The sequence below is a fragment of the Myotis daubentonii genome, chromosome 1, assembly GCF_963259705.1.
Source record: "Myotis daubentonii chromosome 1, mMyoDau2.1, whole genome shotgun sequence".
Taxonomy (NCBI): Eukaryota; Metazoa; Chordata; class Mammalia; order Chiroptera; family Vespertilionidae; genus Myotis; species Myotis daubentonii.
The window spans coordinates 129268081-129289525 of NC_081840.1; the positions used below are offsets into that span (position 1 = coordinate 129268081).

Consider the following 21445-nt stretch of genomic DNA (forward strand, 5'->3'; position numbering starts at 1 on the left):
TACAAGTTCACGCTAAGTATCCAGGGGCCCATACTGATGTGAATGAGTGAGTGATCGAATGATTGGAGAGAAATAAGCAAATCTACGCAGAATTCCAAATAACTGATGTCGATACTCTGCCCTCCAGGAGGGGGGAGGGAGTCCCCAGCCCCTTATGTGTGTGCCATGCACAGAGAACTTCCTTTCAAAGAGCACAGTGTGGGAAGGGGGGAAAGTAACTTTACAGGGAAAGAAACCAGACAAGCAGGCAGGTGCCCAAAGTCAACATCAACAGTAAAATAAGCCATGTCGAAAGTATGTGCCCTTGTTATGATGTGATAGAACGGCACTTTACCTCTGGGCTTCCTCCCCAAGCTCATGACCTAGTCTAACCATGATAAAAATACCGGAAGTAGTCAAATCGTGGGACATTCTACAAAATACCGGACCGGTACTCCTCAAGAATGTCAAGGTTACCAGGAAGAAGGGAAGTCTGAGAAACTGTGACAGCCAGGAGGAGACCAGCAAGACATGACAGTGAAATGTGATGTGGTGCCCTGGAGGGGATCATGGGACAGGACACGGACATTGGGAAACAACTAAGGAAGTCTGAGTAAAGTATGGGCTTTAGTTAATAGTAATGTATTAATATTGGTTCATTAATTGAGACAAATGTATCATTCTACCGTAAGATACTAATAATAGGGGAAACTGAGTGAGAGGTATTGGGGAACTCTCGATACTATCTTCAGTTTTTCTGAAAATCTAAAACTCTTCTAAAATTAAGTGTTTATTAAAAAATAAAATAATTGCAAGGAAGAAGGTAACTGTTGGTGCTGGGAATGGAAGTATTTTAGGAGGTGATAGGCATGAACTAAAAATAAAAGTTTTATAGAAGAAAATATATGCCATGTCTGAATCTGATGCTCTTAATTCTGTCAGAATATATTCCTCACAAATGTCATTGGTCTCCTGTATTTTGATTTCAGATAAAATGTATATGAAGTATTGGGTTTGTGTTATGAATTACTTATAGGCATTAACAAGTATACTAAAGGCAAAATATATCAAAACATTATTTAGTCATGACAACAGAAGCAAAAGCAGTATCACAATTAATGACTTTGCTAATTGCTGTTTCCTCTGTTAATTGGCATTCATTTTTTTAGTCTGATATACACATCGTAAGTATTTATTTTTATACCTATCGTGAAGGAACATACAAAATAGTGTCTTTTCTCCTCCTCTGTTGTAGGTCTGAATTAAAACAAGGTGAAATTATCTAGTGTTTGGAGAGATACCTGTGTTAAAAATACAGAACTATTAACATTTCTCCTGTCCTGAGTTTAGTATTTGAATATGTGAGATCCAGGTGAGCACTTGGTTCCTATAGCTCTGAAATGTTCATGAGTAGATCATACTCAACTGAACAGACCTCGGGGTTAACGCCAAAGTGAGTATTTCAACGAGGATGTTTAATTGAACTGTTTATGTGGAATGCCTGCTGAGAAGAAGGTTTTGTTTTTTAAGAAGAAGTTTATTTAAAGCCATGATAAGTAAACCATAAAAACCTTGAAAAGGGGTATTTTTTTCCCTACTGCTAATGAAAGTGCTGGGTTCCCCCTTCCCATTTTCCAGAGCCTTTGATATATTTATAAGAAAGATACACTCTGCGTACCCTGTTCATTTGAAGCCACCGAAAAGAGATGCAGTGATGTTAACTATCTGTGGTTTAGGAATACAGAGAAGCTAGAGATAAATGCCATTTGCTCACATTATTTATTGATTGATTGATTGATTGATTGGAAGGGAGAGAGAGAGAAACGTTGATTAGTTGTTCCACTTATTTTATGCATTCATTGGTTGTTTCTTGTGTGTGTGCCCTGCCGGAGATTGAACTCGCAACCTTGGTGTATCAGGACGACGCTCTAACCCGCTGAGCTACCTGGCCAGGGCCTCATTTGCTCACATTTCTTCCTAAGTAGTTCATCCAATTATTTCTACGCTGACTCCTTGAAACATAGACCTGAATTTTTTTGTATAGAGACGACATCAAGTAACCTCACCAAAGGAAGTGTAGCTTTATCAGATAACTTTGGGTCATGGTAAGAGATGAAAATTAAGTTTATTAATAATCAACATTTACTGTGTTAAGCATATTACATGTAACTTTTCACTTAAAACACTAATAAAAGTCTATACTTTCTCTCTGTTTGCTCCTGGAGCCCTGGTTTTGTTTCTGGGTCAGGGTAGGTGGGCTGAGCCTCAGGGCTAGAGCCGCCTGGGCACAGGGCCCAGTTTGGGAGTATGAGAGCTCATCCCAGCTGCCAGGAGCTTCGGGGAGCATTCCCTCCCTGACAAGTGGCAGGAGGAGCTGGACTGCCTTCTCCGTCCTTTCTGCTTGGACACTGCTGTGATGACACGTGCTCCAGCTAGGAGACTTTTGACTAGGAATGACAAAACCAACATGCTGAGGGTGGTCAAATGAGCCCCGGGAAAGAACCCCATCTTTTGACAACACCACCTTGCACCTGAGCCTGGCCAGCAACGGCTGCCTCCTGACTTGTTATTCTTTGAGAAATATGAACCCCTCTTCGTTTAAGCCACTGCTAGCCAAGTTTTCTATACTTGCAGCCCAGACTGAAGCTGCTGCGTTATCGCAGTTTTACCTGGGAGAAAAGGAAGACTTACAGTTGGCAAGCAACTTTCCCAGGGCTGCCTGACTAACTGGCAGGTCTGGGACTCCTGTCGCTCCAGCCCCCACGTCCTTTGTACTTAACCGCTAACGAGTGCCATTCCTCCAAGATAGGCCTTTGAATCTTCTCAGAGATAGGTGTACTTGGAGCAGACCTGATCATTAGTCTCACTGTGGTAGCTTCCAGGAAATGTATTCTGGAAACTGTACTCTCTCCTGTCCCAGGCTGTGGCTTCAACTATCCTGATAATTAACATTCTGCCAGCACACTGAACTAGTCTGCTCCGGCTCCTCAAAACAAAATCCTGTGCACAGAGTGGCTTAGAAAACAGAAATTTACCTCCCACAGCTCTGGAGGCTGAAAGTCCAAGATCAAGGGGCTGGCTGAGTCTGCTTGTGAACAGCCTTCTTTCTGTGTCCTCACATGGGTGGAGACCTAGAAAGAGATCTATGTCTCTCTCCATTTTCTTATAAAGCCACCAGTCCTATTGGATTAGGACCTCACCCGTAAGACCCCATTTAATCTTAATCACCTCTTCAAAGCCCCACCTCCAAATACAGTCACATTGGGTTTAGGGCTTCAACATATGAATTGGGGGAGGCAATTCCATCCATCCCACACACCCATGTAATGACCCAGAAGAAACAAAAGCTGCAAGAATTCTAGCCGAGCCCAGTGCTGGCAGGTTGTCTCCAAGCTTAACACTTTGAAATCCAGCTGTGGTCCTGGCCCTCAGACCCAGACCCGCACAGAGCAGCCTGGACACCCCTCTGGAGCACCTCAGATTGCACAGTGCTGACTTGGGAACCCCAAGATTGCAGCTCTCAGGGCAGTCGGCTGAGGGGGTTAAGAATTATACCTAAAAGAAAAATCAGAGAGAGGTTTTATTTCCAGCATTAACTGCCCACCTTGCCCGTGGGTACATACTGGGCGAGGACCTTCAGAGTAATCAGACTGAGCAGGACCCTGGAGGACAGTGTGGTCTGTTCCAAGATCACAGCCACAACCATCAAATACATTGTAGGACTGAGCAAGTGGACGTGATTCTGTCAGTTTCCACCATGTTTAGACAATTCAGCCCTAGACAGTGATCCCCAAATCCTTGAATTGGAGAGCCTATCCTCCTATCTAATAAAGAGGGAATATGCTAATTGACCCTCACACCATTGCAAAGATGGTGGTGCCCACAGCCAATAAGGAGGGAATATGCTAATTGACTCTCATACCTTCAAAAGATGGCGGTGTCCACAGCCAATAAGGAGGGAATGTGCTAATTGACTGCCCCACCCTCAAAGATTGCGACGCCCACAGCCACAAGATGGTGGCACCCAGTCCCCTCAGCCCCGCCAGGGTGGCAGGCACACAGCAAGACCGGGCCTGCCCTGCACACCTGCCTCCGGAGTCCCCCAGTCCCTCCAGCTGCCCAGGGCCAGCCCAAGGTGCAGGCAAACCTTGGATGGCGGCTGCCCAGCCTCCCAGGGCCGCCCAAGGCTCAGGTAACCAGGGCCGGCTGAGGCTTATGCTGCCAGCAGTGGCAGCAGCAGAGGGTCACCAGGTCACCTTCCACCCCTGAGGGCTCCTGGACTGTGAGAGCAGGCCAGGCTGAGGGACACCCCCCTCTCCAGTGCATGAATTTTCATGCACCGGGCCTCTAGTTTCTTATAAAAACTGTACTTCCAAAGTATAAAACAAGCCCAGCACTTTGTGGCTACCCCCCCCCCCACCCATTGTATACATAGCTTCATTGAGTAGGGGAGATAGCTGGTCCTGTGAAGGTTCTAACACCTTACATTTAATTCACATTCATTGCCTAAAACCATATTTCTCTAGAGCTGAAATAATGGGAGGGCAGGGAAAGGAGTTCCTTAACTCTAGGGACAGCATCTCCTTGATTCTGGTCAGACTCTGCCCACACTGATGCTAAAACATACCCCCGTTTCAGAAATACTGAAATGGAGTAGAAAAACCACATCTTAACACCAAAATGCTGCGTGTGGCACAGGGTTTTGCAGGGCACAGAGAGTGCCTCTGCATGTGGCTTCGCACACTTGCAGACTCCACAGCCCCCTGTGCTGGCAACCACTGACCTTGAGTATCAGGTCGGATTTTTCTCCCTCTTGGATGTGGAGGACAAACTGCTAAAACTGCCCTGAGTGGTCCTTTTCTTTCTCTTTTGGGGGTGAGGTGTGGATCCTTTACAGCCCAGGCTCGCCTCAGAGGGGACATACACAAAGCACCAATGACACCAGTCACTCTGGGGGTGGCTGTGGGGCTCCAGATGGTCCCCTCACATTCTGGCTTATCCCTGTAGGTTTCCCTCTCCCAGCTCTGTTTTTGAGAGGACCGTGCTCTGAAGAACATCGTCTTCGTTATCACCCCCTCCTCCCTCACGGTGCTGTGCTGTTGACTTGGATATAAACCAAAGACTTCACCGGTGGCACCCATAAGGGCCTCTGACACCAGGCACTGTTTAAGTTCCCGATTGCTGAGTATAGATCTAAGGGCAACTGCAAAGATTTAAGCAATTTCTCTCCCTCACCAGTCCAGGTAAAGAATGAAAGCTTAAACACGTCAGAAACTCGAGTCTCGGTGGAAGATAAAAATGAACCTGACTCCTATTATCAGTCTTAGGAATTTATTCCTACTTCCCCCTATACTTTTTAAACTATCTTAGTTTAAAAGCAGGATTAACTATATCTATCCATGCATATACACACTGACCCCATTTTGGTGGAAACAAAGTATAGTTGTACACACTGTTTGCTTTTGTTGAGAGGTTCACACATGTTCTGGAGTCTCCAGCACAAATGAAAAAAGACTGACAATCCCTTGTCACGTTCAGGCTATGAATCGAAGAAGTGTAGCATTTTCATTTTCCCAATCTCAATGTTGTTGCTCAATAGAAGGACACGTCTTGTAAATATTTAATTGCTGTTTAAAATTTAATAATCTCTTTTGCCCCATGTTTTGTTTTCCTTCTGTATGAAAATCCTGATGAGGTACTTTAGGATCATGATTTTTTTAAATCTATGTTTTAGCAACAAAACTTTTCCATTAATTGAATAGATTTTTAAAGTAACATTTTCAGTATGTTTATTTTTAAATAGATTTTTATTGACTTCAGAGAGGAAGGGAGAGGGAGAGAGACATAGAAATATTAATGATGAGAGAGAATCACTGATTGGCTGCCTCCTGCATGCCCCACTGTGGGTTGAGCCCCCAACCTGGGCATGTGCCCTTATGGGAATTGAACCAAGACCTCCTGGTTCATAGGTTGATGCTCAACCACTGAGCCTTGCAGGCCAGGCAGTGTAAGTTATTTTTAATGTATTTTTCAAGTTGAGCTACAGTTGACATATAACGATGTATTGGGTTTTTTGGTTTTTTTAAATTGATTTTAGAGAGAGGGAGGGAGGGAGAGAGAGAGAGAGGAAACATCGATTGGCACACCCCTTACAGGGGATCAGACCCGAAACCTGGGCATGTGCCCGGACCAGGAATCGAACTGGCAAACTTTAGTGGAATGGGATGATGCCCTACCAACAGCCACACTGGTCAGGGCATGAGAACTCTGCGATCTACTCTCTTGGCAACTTTCAAATACAGTGTGGGGCAAAAGTAGGTTCATAGTTGTGTTTATAGGAAACAGTTTTTTCTTGTATTATTATTTATTAATTATTGTATTATTTCTTATACAAATAACTGTAAGCCTACTTTTGCCCACCCTGTATACAATATAGTATTATTAGCTACAGTTACCACCCTGTGTGTTACATCCCCATGACTTATATATTTTGTAGCTGGGAGTTTATATCTTCTCACCACACCTATTTCAGGCCCTCTCACCTTCTCCCCCAGAGACTACCAATTAGGTTTATTATTAGTTCAAGTTTATATCATTTTCTCCTTACAATATAAACAAGAGCACTATTAATGAGGTAGCATGTTTGTTGATTTCTTATCACAGTGTAAGAGGTGACATTTTATGTTTTTGCACGTCCTGAATCAGAGTTTACAGAATCCCACTGCACCTTGCAAGGCACTCTGGGAAGCTGTTTGCTGGGCAGCGGTTCTGAATCCTGCAGCCTTCTAGGAACAGTTCTGCGGCAGAACGGGTATTCAGGCCTTTTCGGAAGGCAGGTAGCTCATTCAACAGTGTTTCGGAATCACAGATGATATGGTAGAAACAGCTTTGGACCTGTGCTAAGACCTGGGTTTCCCAGCTCAAGGTAGGTGCCGCCTTCCAGAAAAATCACCTTTGTTTACCCAGGTCCCCCCGATGTGTCGGTGCACCCCTTCCCTTCAGCCCCAATAGCTATCCATGTCCTATGAACACAGTTTAGAAAACACCATTTGGAGGACTTGAGATTTTACTTTTGTTTGGCCTCTTTAAATATATCTTGAATGTTCCTTTAATGCACTATTGCACTTGGTTAATTTGTTAACTATTCCAGTAGATGATAAACAAAAGTAAGGTTAATAATTTTAGTAGTTAACCACCAAATGTTCATTCATCGGAATTTTTAAAAATCACTTACTTAAGGTTTACCAGCTGCTAGCTCCAGACCGCCTGAGGAGGCGTTTACCAGGCAGTAAGCGGCATGCCAGCAGATGACCGCGTCTCCTTTTTGATCACAGAACCAAGTTCTAAAATCCAAAATTGGAGGATATTTCCCATTTCCCTAGAGCTGTATTTCTCATTAAAAAGGGGGATGGACTATGGAAAGGCCTTACTGCAGGTAAACTGAAACCGTAGTCTTGCTGAGGCCAGAATGGTGCAGCGGTGACGTCGGGGTGAGTTCCTCCGTGTGCCCGTGTTTAGGGTTGGGAACCCTGGGAAATCAGGAGCTGTGGGTCTGGGAGGAGGGCTTCCCGGAGATGAGGGGCTCCGGATCTAGGCAGCAGCTTTGAAAACCTGGGCGAGCGGTTCTGGTAAGGAGCTAGTGATGAAACCTGGAGGGCGGACAGGTTTCCCAGGGCACGGGGAACAGTGACATGTTAGGCTGAGAAGCTGTATGAAGTGCAGGGGAGAGAGTTTTAAAAGAAGAGCAGCCCGCAGATCCTGGACCACAGGGGTGGGGAGGCCTGGAAGGAAGGTGCTGCCTGGAGTAGACAGAGTTCTCCCGGAGCCTACGGGGTTCGGAGCTGTAAAGAGTGCGCTGGGACTGTCAGAGAGGTTTAATGCTACTTGCCCAGCTTGTCTGACGAGGTGGTTGTGATGGTAAAATGGAAAATGTATAGTGTGCAAGCCTGCGGTCGGCTCTGTGCTGAGGGTGTCAGGGAAGGTTACATCAGTTTGCTTGGAACATCCCTTAATAGGTTCTGTCCACTTGTTTTTTTAACCATAAATGCCATAAGAGTGTGAAGTGGTTCCAAACTGTTCTTTCCAACCAGACCCAGATAGATTAGCTGAAATTCATGGCTCCAGACGACCCCTTCCTGCGATGAGCTTGGAAGAAACTTTTGTGAAAGGGACCGAGGAGAGGACAGAGTCAGGTCACAGGGATAACTGAACAGCAGTGGGAGTGCTCCGGCCACTGCCAGCGGGGCAGTGAGTCCCTGGGCCCTGGTTTGTACTAGAAAGGCTACGTGTAAGAGTTAGTTAGTGACCTTAGTTCCTTCAGGCTGGTAAGTTCTGTCTAGCATATGAAGACTTTATATTTGTGTCATCACTTCATGCGATAAGATTGGAAAACCACTTAGATGTCATATAAAAGAGAGCTTTGTGCGAGCAGCCTCACACAGAACCGGCTCGTCTGGAGGGACATAGCCCTGTCCCTGCTGGAGCCCAGCCAGCGCTGAGAGCACAAAGCTCTCTGGCTTCAAAAGAATGAGAGGGGACCATTTGGCATGACCGAAACTGAGGAAATTCCAAGAAAACCACGTATTTTCTCTCATGTCCTAGAAAGGAAAACACAGATCAGAGTTTGGTTATACCATCTCTAAGAAGTTGAGCTTAAATAACAAATGCCTCAAAATGCTAGTGCTAGTTTTTAGCTCTTGAATTTTAATTGTATCTTTAAAAATATAAAAATCAGTGCTGTAATCAGCATTTATTTTGCTTTTGAGTGTGTGGTATTCCAGGCACCAACAAGCCTTGTGCCCTGGAACTGGGAATATGACCAAGGAATGTGTTTCTAGGGCTAATTTTTAACACAGATTTTTTGGTATCTGTCTACTCGCTGTCATAGGCAGGAGATACTGCCACGCTGTTGAGTTAGAAGACCTGGATGTTGAAGATAGTAGCCAGCTTTTGTAGGCCCAGTGTCTTCATCTTTGACACGGGCTCCACAGTGCCTCCCAGAGTGTCATCTTTATGTCCCTGGGAGGCCAGCATGTGAAACAGGTTGCAGGGCTTTACACAACGCCACAGGCTGCAGTGGAGAAGGCCAGGGAAATGCCTGTGGGTGACACTTACCCATGTGCCAGGGGAATGAACTGAAAAGCTTTTGACTGGTGCACTGCTCTGGTTTTATTATTAGGGTGGTCTTATTAATAGTGACTGAAAGAAGTTTCTGTGCTAACCTGTGGAATCAGAGCATCTGTCCACTCCCTTCCCATAGGAGCTTTTTGCTTTTTCTCTTTCACTTTTATTTGCCTATTCCATGGCTTCCAAAGAAATGGCTTTGTGTACTTTTAGAAATATTGGGGAATTGTGATTTTGATAATATAGTAATATCATTCAGTCTGGAATAGAATGAAACTTACTGTTTATACCAACCATTTCAGGTGAAAAGCATGTACCACGTGAATTATAGACCATGTTTAGCAAGTTGCAATGCCATCCTGTGCAGTGGAGAAATCGTTTGTCTTAAATGCATCCCGCAACAGAACTCTGGGGTTGCAAGTAAAAAGCAACATGACCCAAGGCTAGTTTAAACAATAAAGGGAGTGTTGGTTTATGAAAATAAAAACCAGAAGGCACACTCTCGATATGGCTTAGCAGTGCCACCAGGGGTCCTGGCTTCTTCCCTCTGTCTGCTTTGCTTTCCATGGTGTCAACTTGGTTCTAAGGATCTCCCCTGTGGTCCTAAAATAGCTCCCAGCAGGTCATAGGGCCACATGCATCCCTGTTCCCAGCATCCCCAGAAAAAGCTCTGCCATTTGTTCTTCCTGGATCTGCTCAGGTCATGTGCTCAGGACAGAAGTCACAGGGGCCCAGGGGAACGGGCTGTGCTAATTGACTTATATCATGGAGGCCACTCCTAGGGCCAAGTAGAACCCCCACTGGAAATCGGGGACTCTCAGTCAACTGCAGTCCCCATCCACACATTATGGCTGGTTGGTCAGGACTCCTAAGTCTTAGTAATTTGAGTAAGTATACATATTTTAAACTCATAAATGAATACTTTTTTTTTTAAATACAACCTGTGCATTGCCCTGCTCGTTTGCATTGAGATTCCGGCCTCCACCCCGTCACTGCACTTGAGGCTTCCTTCCACCTGGAACCACAGTGGAGTCTTCGGGTCCAGGCGACTCACTTGGTTTTGCCAAGGCTCCTTGTTGGTGGCATGACCAGGGCGGATTATTCAACCTCTGAGCCACAGGTTCTTTGTGTAATTGACCTTCTTTCAAGGTGGTTTTGACTATTTACTGAGTGATGGACATGTGGTTTCTCACCTCTACCCTGACAGCCAGGGTGATGGTGCCCTGGGGACACCTGCAGTTGCTTGATATTAGAACTTGGGGAGGAGGGGCTTGACAGGGCCTGAGCTCTTTGAAAACCAGGTTGCCAAATCTGGGGGCTAGATAGGGGTTACAGACAAAAGTTGGGAGGAAATTAAGGAAGCTAATGACAGGAGAGGAATGGACTAAACCAGGTGAAGCAGCCAGACTCCTCCGGGCGGGTGCGCAGCACAAGGAAGCCAGGCTCCCGCCACTTCTCTCCCATGAGAAGGTACAGTCTCTTGAGCAGCCGCTCCAACAGTTTTAGGTCCATCAGTGTTTCTATGCTCGCAGGATTAAACTCCAAGTTACCGGCCTACTTTTGTTCAGAATAGCTCAGTTCCGGATGGAAAACCAATAATTTAATATTTAGTTTTTATTTTTAAACATGTTTTTATTAATTTTCTTTTTAAGGAGAGGGAGAGAAAGATAGAAACATCAATGAGAGAGAACATCGATTGGCTGCTGCCTGCAAGTTCCTCACCAAGGATCAAGCCTGATACCCCGGCATGTGCCCTGACCGGGAATCGAACCAGTAACCTCTTGGTGCATGGTCGATGCTCAATCAGTGAGCTACACAGGCTGGGCTAGTATTTATTTTTTTAAAGAATGCAAAAGTACTGGTGCTTTAAGCAGTGCATACAGAATTATCCCTATCTAGGCTGTTCTGAGTCAAGTTTCCTTACCGAGAGAGAGGGAAGGGCCACTTAGGTCATGGTTGCTCTCCTCATAGAAATAAAAGCAGTGGCTAGGACCCCGTGGGCACTTAGCACCTGCCAGGCACTGTCTGAGCACTGTGTGCACTGACTTGTTGCTCCCCTAACACCTGTGCGGTCGGTGACCTGGGAAGGACAGGTAGCTTGCCCCGGTTGTTCAGCTGGCAAGGGCAGAGCCCTGGTTGGTTCTGGAGCTTTATGCTATGCTACTTCCTAGTGATTTTATCTCAGTTAATTTTTTTAAGGAACTGACTGCTTCTTCTGAAACTTAGAACTTACATTGACCTTTGATTGGTACTTTAGGAGGGAGGGAGGGAGGGAGGGAGGGAGGGAGGGAGGGAGGGAGGGAGGGAGAGAGAGAGAGAGAGAGAGAGAGAGAGAGAGAGAGAGAGAGAATCATTTCAATCATTTCATACATATTTATTGCCACATTTTAGTGGTGAAAAACCACCACATGTGGCTGTGTCCTCCTGACCAAAAACCAATAATAGTAGGAAGCACTCACTCCCACCAGAGGCAGTCATTTGGGACTTATTTTTAATTATGTATTGAGCCTGCTTTAACAAACCAACTGTGAATGAAATGGCGGGTGATGGAGGCAGGGAGAAGATAGGTCAGTCCAGTCGATTTGTTCCACTTACTAAATAGAACATAAAATAGAGGAATCTAAACTTGCCCAACAGATAAATTAGATGGTAATTAGCTGCAGTGGAAAATGATTTTTTTAACTGAACAGTTCATCATAGATTTCTTAATCCTGGGCATCCTTAGAGTATTGATGATGTGATTTGGCCTAGATATGTTTCCTCTGTAGTGTAGTTAGAAGTAGGAGTCTGAAGTGCAATTGTGAAAAAGTGAGTATGAGAAGATAGAGCAATAGGCTCTGTGACTCATCTTCCCTGGGTCAGAGTGAAGCACATTTACCTGCAGCTTGCACACTCAGCATCTGCCCCCTCAGTCACCGCCCGGCCAATTGGCACAGAAGCCAACCCCTGCCACCGGCGAAAGTGAGCGTGTCATTTGGAGACAGAAGAAATGGACACACATTCTGGGATGGAGCCAGTCTCATGGACTAGTTCCACTCGATGGCTCCCACCAAACGCAGTAAGCTTTTGGAAACTTGAATTCCAGCACAATGTGAAAAACTGTGCCATAGACTCTAAGTGTTTGGGGTACACAGTGTTTGGGCAGAAGGGACTGGGACGTGTCGTGTAAGACTCCCTCCACATTCTGTGTGGAGTAGGGTTCAGTATCTGAAAGAGGAGCCGCACAACAAATGAGAGAAAAAGACACAAGATAATTTTGCAATATTGGGGGACCAGGCGGGCAAGTCCTGAAGGACTTCCACCCATGCTCAGGCTGCTCCAATCTTTTATTGATCTGGAGTAGCCCTTAGGGTAAGGAGGTTTCAATGACACACAGATCAGCAGACAATTTCCAGGAATAGACAGAGTATCTGATTAGCTCATCAATAGATTTCCGGGAGTATCTGATTAACAATAATCAACAAGGATCTACATAAGTATCTAAGGAATTAAGGGAACTAAGGTGGAGATGCTTCAACTATTATTACCTAAATTAACTGAGTGGTTCCTAGATTAACTGGGTGGTGCACAGCCCTGACCTTTGCTAGGACTTTCAAGCCCTGACCTTTACTAGGACTTTCAAGGGCTACTGGCTTTTGGGGGGTCTCTGTCTAAACTCAGCTAGTGAAGACAATGAATGGACTCCGGCAGGGAAGGGGGACCGAGAGAAAAGGGGGAAACCTGAAATGGAGGAGGAGGGAGGGGAGCTCCCTGAGAGGAGTGGGAGTGAGCTGGCTCGGTGGGAGACTTCGGGGTCTGCCAGCCCAAGGAAGCAGTTTAGACTCCCTGCAGAAAGCCGGTTACCTGCTGCGGGGTCCTGAGCAGGATGAGCTGGTGAGATCTCTTTTAAAAATGGGCATTTTTAATTTTATAAAAACGAAGTAATCCTTCATTTCCCCAATGGTAGATTTGGATGTTACAAGCACTCCAAGCTCGCCAGATCCAGTGAGTCCTCACGTGGGACCTGGGGTTGGTGCCCCCAGCCCCCAGCCCCCAGGCCCCAGCCCATTGTGCAGTGTTGGCCTCGGAGTTCGGGGCTAGTTTAGAGAATTCTGTTTTCACCAGTTGAACTTGTTTGTAATTGGTTGATTTTAATTAAATATTGCATAAACCACATAACATGTGAAAAGAAAGTTATCTTTTTGTGAGGCTGAGTTGAAGTTTTGGAAAGATTCAGTGAAGGCTTGCCACTGAACAAAGGTTTGGGTGTAACACCTGTGAACAGGATTGGAAGGGGACAGTCATTAAAAGCTAGACGGATTCTGCACCCGATTGCTTTTCAAGTGTCTTTAAAAGTTTCCTCTCCGCTTACAGAGAAACTGGGAAATGTAGAATTATTTTGCAAGAAAGGCGATGTGGGACTCTGCCAGCCATCAGGAGAGGAGGAAAGGAGTGGAGAGAGCTTCTTATTATTTGATTTTAACCAGTTTATTACTAGTAGTCAGGGATCATTCGACAGATGTGTTATGTGATGTGCCTCTAACTTTTCTCAAGTCTTGTCACTTCCATGGCTTTTCCATTTTGTTCCACGTCCTTGGATGTGGGGCAAGTGCTGGATGGAGGCATCGGTACAGATGTTTTTACTCAGAAGTAATTAGAAATGTAAAGGTCTTTACTTGGTTCGTGTTGGCCTGCCTGCAATTTAGTATTACATCCATGACTAAATTGTGGTTCCTATCTTGACAACAAGGATATTAATGGGCTGGTTTGGGTTCTTTTTGTTCTTTTGTGTGTGTGTGTGTGTGTGTGTGTGTGTGTGTGTGTGTACTCTTTTTTTCCTCACCCTAGCCTCTAAGTCTTTAATAGACTCTGGTGGTTAAGTAGATTTTAAGATTGTCGATAAGAAACCTCTCAACCATTCCTTGGGCAGATGTGTGTAATATGAGTAAAACCACCACTGAAAACAAACAGTAACTCTCAGCTGGGTGTGCATGGTAGCAGGTTGTGCATAAGCCAGAGGTTGGCTGGGTTAATGCCACAGAAATGCTTTAGTGCAGTGCAGAGATTGCTGGTTGCCAGCAGAATATGTAATAGTGACAATATATTGTGCTGCAAGAATCCTATATAATAAAACACTAATGTGCAAATCAACCAAACAGCTGAACGACCAGTCACTATGATGTGTACTGACCACCAGGGGGCAGATGCTCAATGCAGGAGCTTCCCCTTGGTGGTCAGTGTGCTCCCACAACGGGAGCACTGCTCAGCCAGAAGCTGGGCTCATGGTTGGAGAGCACAGGGGTGGTGGCGGGAGCCTCTCCTGCCCCCGCTGCAGGTGGGCGGTAAGGAGCAAGGGGTCCTGTACTGCGAGAGCTCCAGACTGCGAGAGGGATGTCTGACTGCTGGCAATCGGACATCCCCCTAGAGCAGCCGTGGGCAAACTACGGCCCGCGGGCCGGATCCGGCCCGTTTGAAATGAATAAAACTATTGAAATAAAAGACCATACCCTTTTATGTAATGATGTTTACTTTGAATTTATATTAGTTCACACAAACACTCCATCCATGCTTTTGTTCCGGCCCTCCGGTCCAGTTTAAGAACCCATTGTGGCCCTCGAGTCAAAAAGTTTGCCCACCCCTGCCCTAGAGCCGCGGTCGGCAAACTGCGGCTTGCGAGCCACATGCAGCTCTTTGGCCCCTTGAGTGTGGCTCTTCCTAAGCCTTAGGAGTACCCTAATTAAGTTAATAACAATGTACCTACCTATATAGTTTAAGTTTAAAAAATTTGTCTCTCAAAAGAAATTTCAATCGTTGTACTGTTGATATTTGGCTCTGTTGACTAATGAGTTTGTCGACCACTGACCTAGAGGTTCCAGACTGTGAGAGGGCACAGGCCGAGCTGAGGGACCCCTCTCCCCCCTTCCTCACCCTCAGTGCATGAATTTCGTGCACCGGGCCTCTAGTAAAATATATTTGATTACAATATGTAGAGAATGTTTCCCCCAAAGAAGAAAGAGGATGGACCTCTTAAAGAATATGCCATTTGAGGGCTGGAGAAGAATTTGCATGGCACGGGGGTCTACCATTCATGCCCTGCTTGGGGTGGACTCCTCTGCTAAAATAACTTTGCACGGAAGAAGCAAAGGAAGCTGGGTCTCAGTTAGGCATGTGACGAGTAGATGCCTAGGTGTTAAATTCCCTGGTAATCTGAAGCAGACATTATGTATGTCAGTTTCCATCTAAAATCTGACACATCTTGGGGTGAAGATTAGAAATCAGATTTATCTTGCTGTCATTCACTTTGCCATTTATTTATGAATTTCAAGAATTCTAGCTTGATAGGACTCTTGCAAAATTGGTTAACCACCACACTGTGTGTGTTTTAAGTGGTTTATGCTCTCTGTGGACTTTTCGCCATTATATTTTTAGTAGTACTGTAAGTGGAAGCTTTTCCTGACATGTGTGTGATTATTACTTTTAAACTCTTTGCACTGAGTTTAAGGATTTTTTAAATTGTTGAAACTAGACTAGATTCTGTATCACCCTGGAATCCTACTACCATGTTCTTTGCTTCCAGCTGTATTACTTCCCACTTACTTTCAGTAAAATCACAACAGAGGGTAGACCATATCATGGTCTCTTTCACAAGACTGTTCTGATTGTGGAGGTGTATGCATTGGGTTAAGTTAGCCTAATGCCACTGTGCATCTGAATCCTATAGTTAGCTCTCCTTTATTTAATTCTATATGTCCCACCAAGTAAATTTCTGGTTATAAGTTGGCTTCTTGGGTTGGTGTACTTTCCAGAGAGAGAACATACTGGTTATCTGATGAGAAGATTGCCACCTTAAGGAGAGGTGTATTTTTCAATGCAAATTAAGACTTTGGTGTTTTGTTTTTACGAGTCAGTCTCTATCAACCTGTTAAAGGCAACCTCTCTGGGCACAAGATTTCCATCAGGGCCAGCCCCAGACACTGAGGTGAATTGACCAGAATTGGCCCCACTCTGGGAGACCACTTGGTGGACAGCTTACTTGCTACTTCTGGAAGAGCTGTACCATCCTGGAGCTTTTCATTTGAAACATTAACAGTTACTGTTAAGCACTTTTGGTAATAGTGACTAAGTGTGTCAAGAAGGGATCGGTGCATTTGAATGAGTATAGTATCCTAATAGAGCTAACTGAAAGGTAATCAGCCATACCTCCCCCTGTATCCAGCTAAAGTTTAAGTGGAATAGCCTTCACCTTCAGGCTATTGCCTTTAAACACACAGTTTATGTTATCTAACATGGGTGAAGCATGATGGAAAAGAGTTAAAATAAGAATTGTCTTTTTTTAATGCACTTAAGATCAGTAACACTAGTTTGAATGTTGGAAGCGATCTGGAAAAGAAAACCTGGTCGCGAACACATAGAAATCTCTTGGCAGCTGAATCTCTTCAGCTGTATTCAGTTATTGAACAGCTGTCAGAGAAAGCAAAGCATTATTTGTCCAGTTAGAACAATTTCAGAAAGCTGCTTTTAACCCCCCGTGGTATTTTTTCTGTAGCCTTCTAACCTCTGCAAAGGCTTTAAAAGATCTAATAACCATGCTTGTATCAGGCCTGAGGTTGCCTCTGGAGCAGAAAGAGAGTTTGTGTTCATGTGAAAGGAATTATAACCATTTTGCCAGAATTAGACTCATTTTGCCAGAATTAGGCCAGCATAGGATATGTTGCACCTTGGCACATATATAGTTGTCTTGGCTGAGAGTCAGCAACAGTATCTACTCTTTGTTTCTCAATGACACCACAAATAACGCATGATAAAACTCAGGGCTATCTGTCTTCCTTGTGTAACTGCAGAGCTGGAACTATCGGGTCGGTTCTAGTCTAAACGTTCATCTTCTGGAGGGCTGGGTCTGTGCACCGTGGTTTTATAAGCTCCTGATTGAGATAGTCAACCTGATCTTCCTTTTTGACTTGAGGCATAAACCATCTTGATTTTTAAGCCTCAATTTTTTTCTCTCTGTTTTCATTGATGAGTTTAGGTTTCTGATGGGGAATGCTAGTATTTGAATATACCAACATTTTAGACTCAGAAATTCAAAATGTTGTATTTGGCTTTTTTGTGTGTGCGGTTTAATGTTTTCAAAAAAAAGTTTTTATGTTAGTGAAAATTATACAAATTGTAAATACACTACTTGTGAAACGAAGTCATAGTTTTAGTGAAAAAAAAAAATTAAAACCACCCTATTTGTGGCTTCTGAACCTCGAAGCTAAAGCTGTGGCTTTCTCGTTAGTAAGTGTTTATAAGAATTAAAACTGAGAAGTGTCCTTTTAGGAATGTGAGTGAGAGGACCGACAACCCCCTGAGAAGAAGAGCTTGTTTCTTAAGACCCCTGGACACAGACCTGTGTGAGTTGTCGCTAAATGATGGCGTGTGGGTTCTGCTGGAGTTTCAGGTCACCCCCATTTTCTTGAGCAGACAGTGTGCCACAGGGAAATCATATAAGCCACTTTCTCTCTCATTTAAAGCACTTAGTATTGTATGTTGGATATTTGAAAGAGTATTTATCATCTGGACTACTTTTCCCAAGTAGCAAACTTGAACATAGCTGGACATTCTTTTATATGGTGACCTTCTTGAGTCAGCAGGCTACAACACGATCAAAGGTAAATAAACCAATATGAGTGGCCTGACGCCAGCTTTGAATGCCAAGATCTACACAAAATCTGCCCACATCACTTCACGTTAGACTCTCTTTTCAAATATGTTATCTAGAAGCCATTTGATTTAGACACATTTAAAGTTGGCTGAATTATCTGTCATTGATAAATTTTCAGTATGTCCACTGCACAATATTACTGTAACTATTTAGGTAGAACTGAGAGATGGTCTTTTATGGGCATTAATGCTGCATGATCCAAAATGGTTTATATAATAGAAAAAGGTAAAGAATCCTACCTGCTGTTCTTAGTTCTATAACCAGAAGTGCTACAGATGCTGAAGAATGTAGTTAAAAAATGTTGTGTATATTCTGTGCCTTCCTTGGATTAAGGGATTGTTTTTGCTTTTGTTGGTTTCCTCATTCTCACTTTTGAGAAAGTCCTCCTCATATGTGTTCAAATCCCCAGACGTGTCTTATGTTTTCACTGGGGGCAGAGGTATCCTTTTTCATTTCTGGCGAATATGGGCTTTCTGCTAGAATGAACAAGTGACAGGAAAGAGAGGCAGAGATCCGATCACTCAGCTCAATGCATGTCCCGGTGTCAGGCTTGGATCTAGCAGTGAACGTGAGTGCTAGGTTCCCAGGAGTGACTTTGCCATCCTGCCAGACTTGACGCCCTCCTCCCAGCCCTCCTGGTTGTTCCTTTATACAGAGGTAGGGGTGGGAGTGGACGTCCATGGGTAACTTCGTGGTCCTTCTTATTCTTCTCTCCCTTTTGTCCCCTCTGCAGCCTTTTATCTTTCTTGGAACCACCGAGAGGCCTGTGAATTTTCCCCTGTGACAGTCAAAATCAGGATGTGACTTCTTTCCCAGGGATAGTTTGGGGGACTGCCTCATCTTTTGCTTTTTGCAAGAGAGAGTATAAGTGTGATCCCCAAATAGTAGGCGTTTCTACAACCCCAGTGAGTGAGTTAGGGTGCTGTGTTCCCACAGTGGACACCCTTAGACGTTAAAGAGTCTTAAAGGGATGGGAAGGGAATTAAAATATTACGCACACTTAGGAAGCATGTGAGAGAAATAAAATTAAGCACACTCTAACAGAGAAAATATAAGACTGCAGACACCGCAAAACTTCTAAAAATAACTGGCCAAGTTGATATTCTGAAACCCCTGATAGGAAGCAGTTTAGCACCTGATAAGGGAGTTAATTCCTGCCTCTTGCAGAGAAATCCTTTCACCTTTTTCCAAAGGGGGAGTGTGTTGGGTAATAGACAGGTGGATGGATTTCTCTGTGAGAAATGCTAGAGTTAACTGCTTTCTGTTTAGACCTGCTACCCACAGATATGCAGCCAGCTTCCTGACCCTTCTCTGCTTGCAAGTGGGATTTGGCCAGTGATCTGCGCAGCTGCTCCCATCCCAGAAGGGCCACCCAGCAGGAGCAGCCCCTGATCTTTCTTTTTCCAGACTCATTGCTCTGGAGTCTTGAGCCCCTGGTGGCCTTGCTAACAGCAAATTTAATCATGTCACTTTCCTGTTAAGAAAGTTCCAGTCTCCCCATCACCTAGATCACTTGTCTCTGCACTTGTTTGACTGCATGCCTCTTGCAGTAAAATGGAGTATGTGCCCTTAATGTGTGTATATTTACTTATAAATTATGTCATGTGTAACTATAAAATATTAGTACAGCCGGACTTCTTTTTTAGATAGAAATGTATGTAAGCGGATTTTACACTTCACTTTCGTGACCAAGTGCCCACAGGATAAATCCAGACCTGACCTGTGGCCTTCAGCTCCTCTGCAGCTGACCACAGCCCCACCTCTCTAGACGACTGTTTTGCTTTGTTCTCCATTGCGGGGCTACCCATGCAGCTTCTGTTCTGGCCTTCCCAGCCCTGCCTGTCCTCAAGCCTCTGCGATTCACAGGTGTCTTTCTGTCTACACACTCCTAATTGTGTCTGCATAACTTTCCTCTCTCCTGCTTCCTGAAGTCGTGGAGACCTGGATTTCTTCCCTACACAACTGTCGAGACCTTGTAAGTTTTCTTCAGCTTCCCCCAGAAGACGTCTGTTTCGACAACTCTCTCACTAGACCCTGAGTATCTCGAGCGTCCGTGGACTGTTTCCTCCTCCGGCACCAGGAGTGCTTCAGGACCCCTGGTGGGCAGAGCTCTCTTTCTCTTACCTGGTGTCTGTGAATGTGTGAGTCTGTCTGTGGGATAAATTTCCTAAAAATCCAATCTGGTCAAAGCATATATATATTTGTGACATTGAGTACCCATTTTGCCAGAATTAGGCCAACATAGAATATCATCAAACTTACTGACTTTTGCCCCTCGCCCCCAAAATGAAAATTTCAAGTGAAAAATGGTACCTCACAGATGGAGCTTTTTCTGTTATTCTACTCAGAACCTCCCTCTTACTGAGGGTTGGAAAGAAAGTAGTTGGGTCTTGGGAAGTTAAAGGGATCCTTTTAGATCCTTTTAGGCAGGAAGTGTCCATCCTGCCTCAGTCACTAAGTGCCGGGACTCCTCACACGGGGCAGCACCTTGCCGGGGCTGACCAGCAGTCCCTGAATGACGGATGAATGGATTACTCTGACACAACGTTTGCTGTGAACGAGAGGACTAAGGGACGACCTGGCTGTAGCAACCAGGCAGCCTTGATTGCCTGCCTTGTTAGCCTTTTATTGCAGTTTTTATCTTTAGACTAGGGGCCCGGTGCACGAAATTCGTGCACTGGGTGTGTGTGCGGGGGAGTGTCCCTCAGCCCAGCCTGCCCCCTCTCACATACTGGGAGCCCTCAGGCGTTGACCCCCATCACCCTCCAATCGCAGGATCGGCCCCTTGCCCAGGCCTGATGCCTCTGGCTGAGGCGTCCGGCCCGGGCAGCGGGGACCCGCAGCTGCAGCGGCCCCACGATCGTGGGCTTCGCTTTAGGCCCAGGCAAGGGACCCCTAGCTCCTGGGACTGCCAGCTTTGACCGTGCCCAGCTCCCATCTCTGGCTCCACCCCTACTTCCTGCTATCACTGGCCAGGGCGGAAAAGGCACCTGATTCTCCGATCATGGCTGGGGGGGCAGGGCAAACGCGGCCCCAGGGCCGCCTTTGCCCTGCCCCCCAGCTCTTAGCTCCCCCCTGGGTTTCCGATCACTGTCAGTGGCAGGGGGCTTCTTCCTGCTTTCCCTTTCACCTCCCTGCATTGTGCCTACATATGCAAATTAACCGCCATCTTGTTGGCAGTTAACTGCCAATCTTAGTTGGCAGTTAATTTGCATATAGCCCTGATTAGCCAATGAAAAGGGTAGCTCGTACGCCAATTACCATTTTTCTCTTTTATTAGTGTTGATAGAATCAGTAGGGTGAGTAATCTTGGGAGGACACGCGTGTTTACATTGTCCTCGAGGCAAGGGCATCCAAGGATTAAACGTAAGGATTCCAGTAAACACCCAGGAGTCTGCACATGCACAGACTTGTTTGGAAAGGTCAAGGAATAATTAGGGGCACCGCCTTCGACACTCCCCTAAGTTGGAATTCCAATAAACAGAGCAGGCGGCCTTCCACACACTTCCCTTTTCTCGGAATGTCCTCCTTACAAACTTCCCAACCAAGTCTCGTGTGCTCCCCAACAACTAAGTCAGCATCAAGACAGCCAGTTGTAAAGGCTGCAGTGTCTTCTTAGCGTTAAAGGAGCCAGATGCCTGGGTCACTCGGAGCAGGGCC

General features: G+C 45.2%; 2 protein-coding genes across 3 annotated transcripts in view; one reads left to right on the plus strand and one right to left on the minus strand.

The window, feature by feature from the left end:
• FAM171A1 (family with sequence similarity 171 member A1) overlaps positions 1-21445 on the plus strand; it is a 128853-nt gene that overhangs the window by 23681 nt on the left and 83727 nt on the right. The window lies entirely within an intron of this gene.
• The window catches only part of MSANTD7 (Myb/SANT DNA binding domain containing 7), a 501345-nt gene that overhangs the window by 482 nt on the left and 479418 nt on the right, over positions 1-21445 (minus strand). The window lies entirely within an intron of this gene.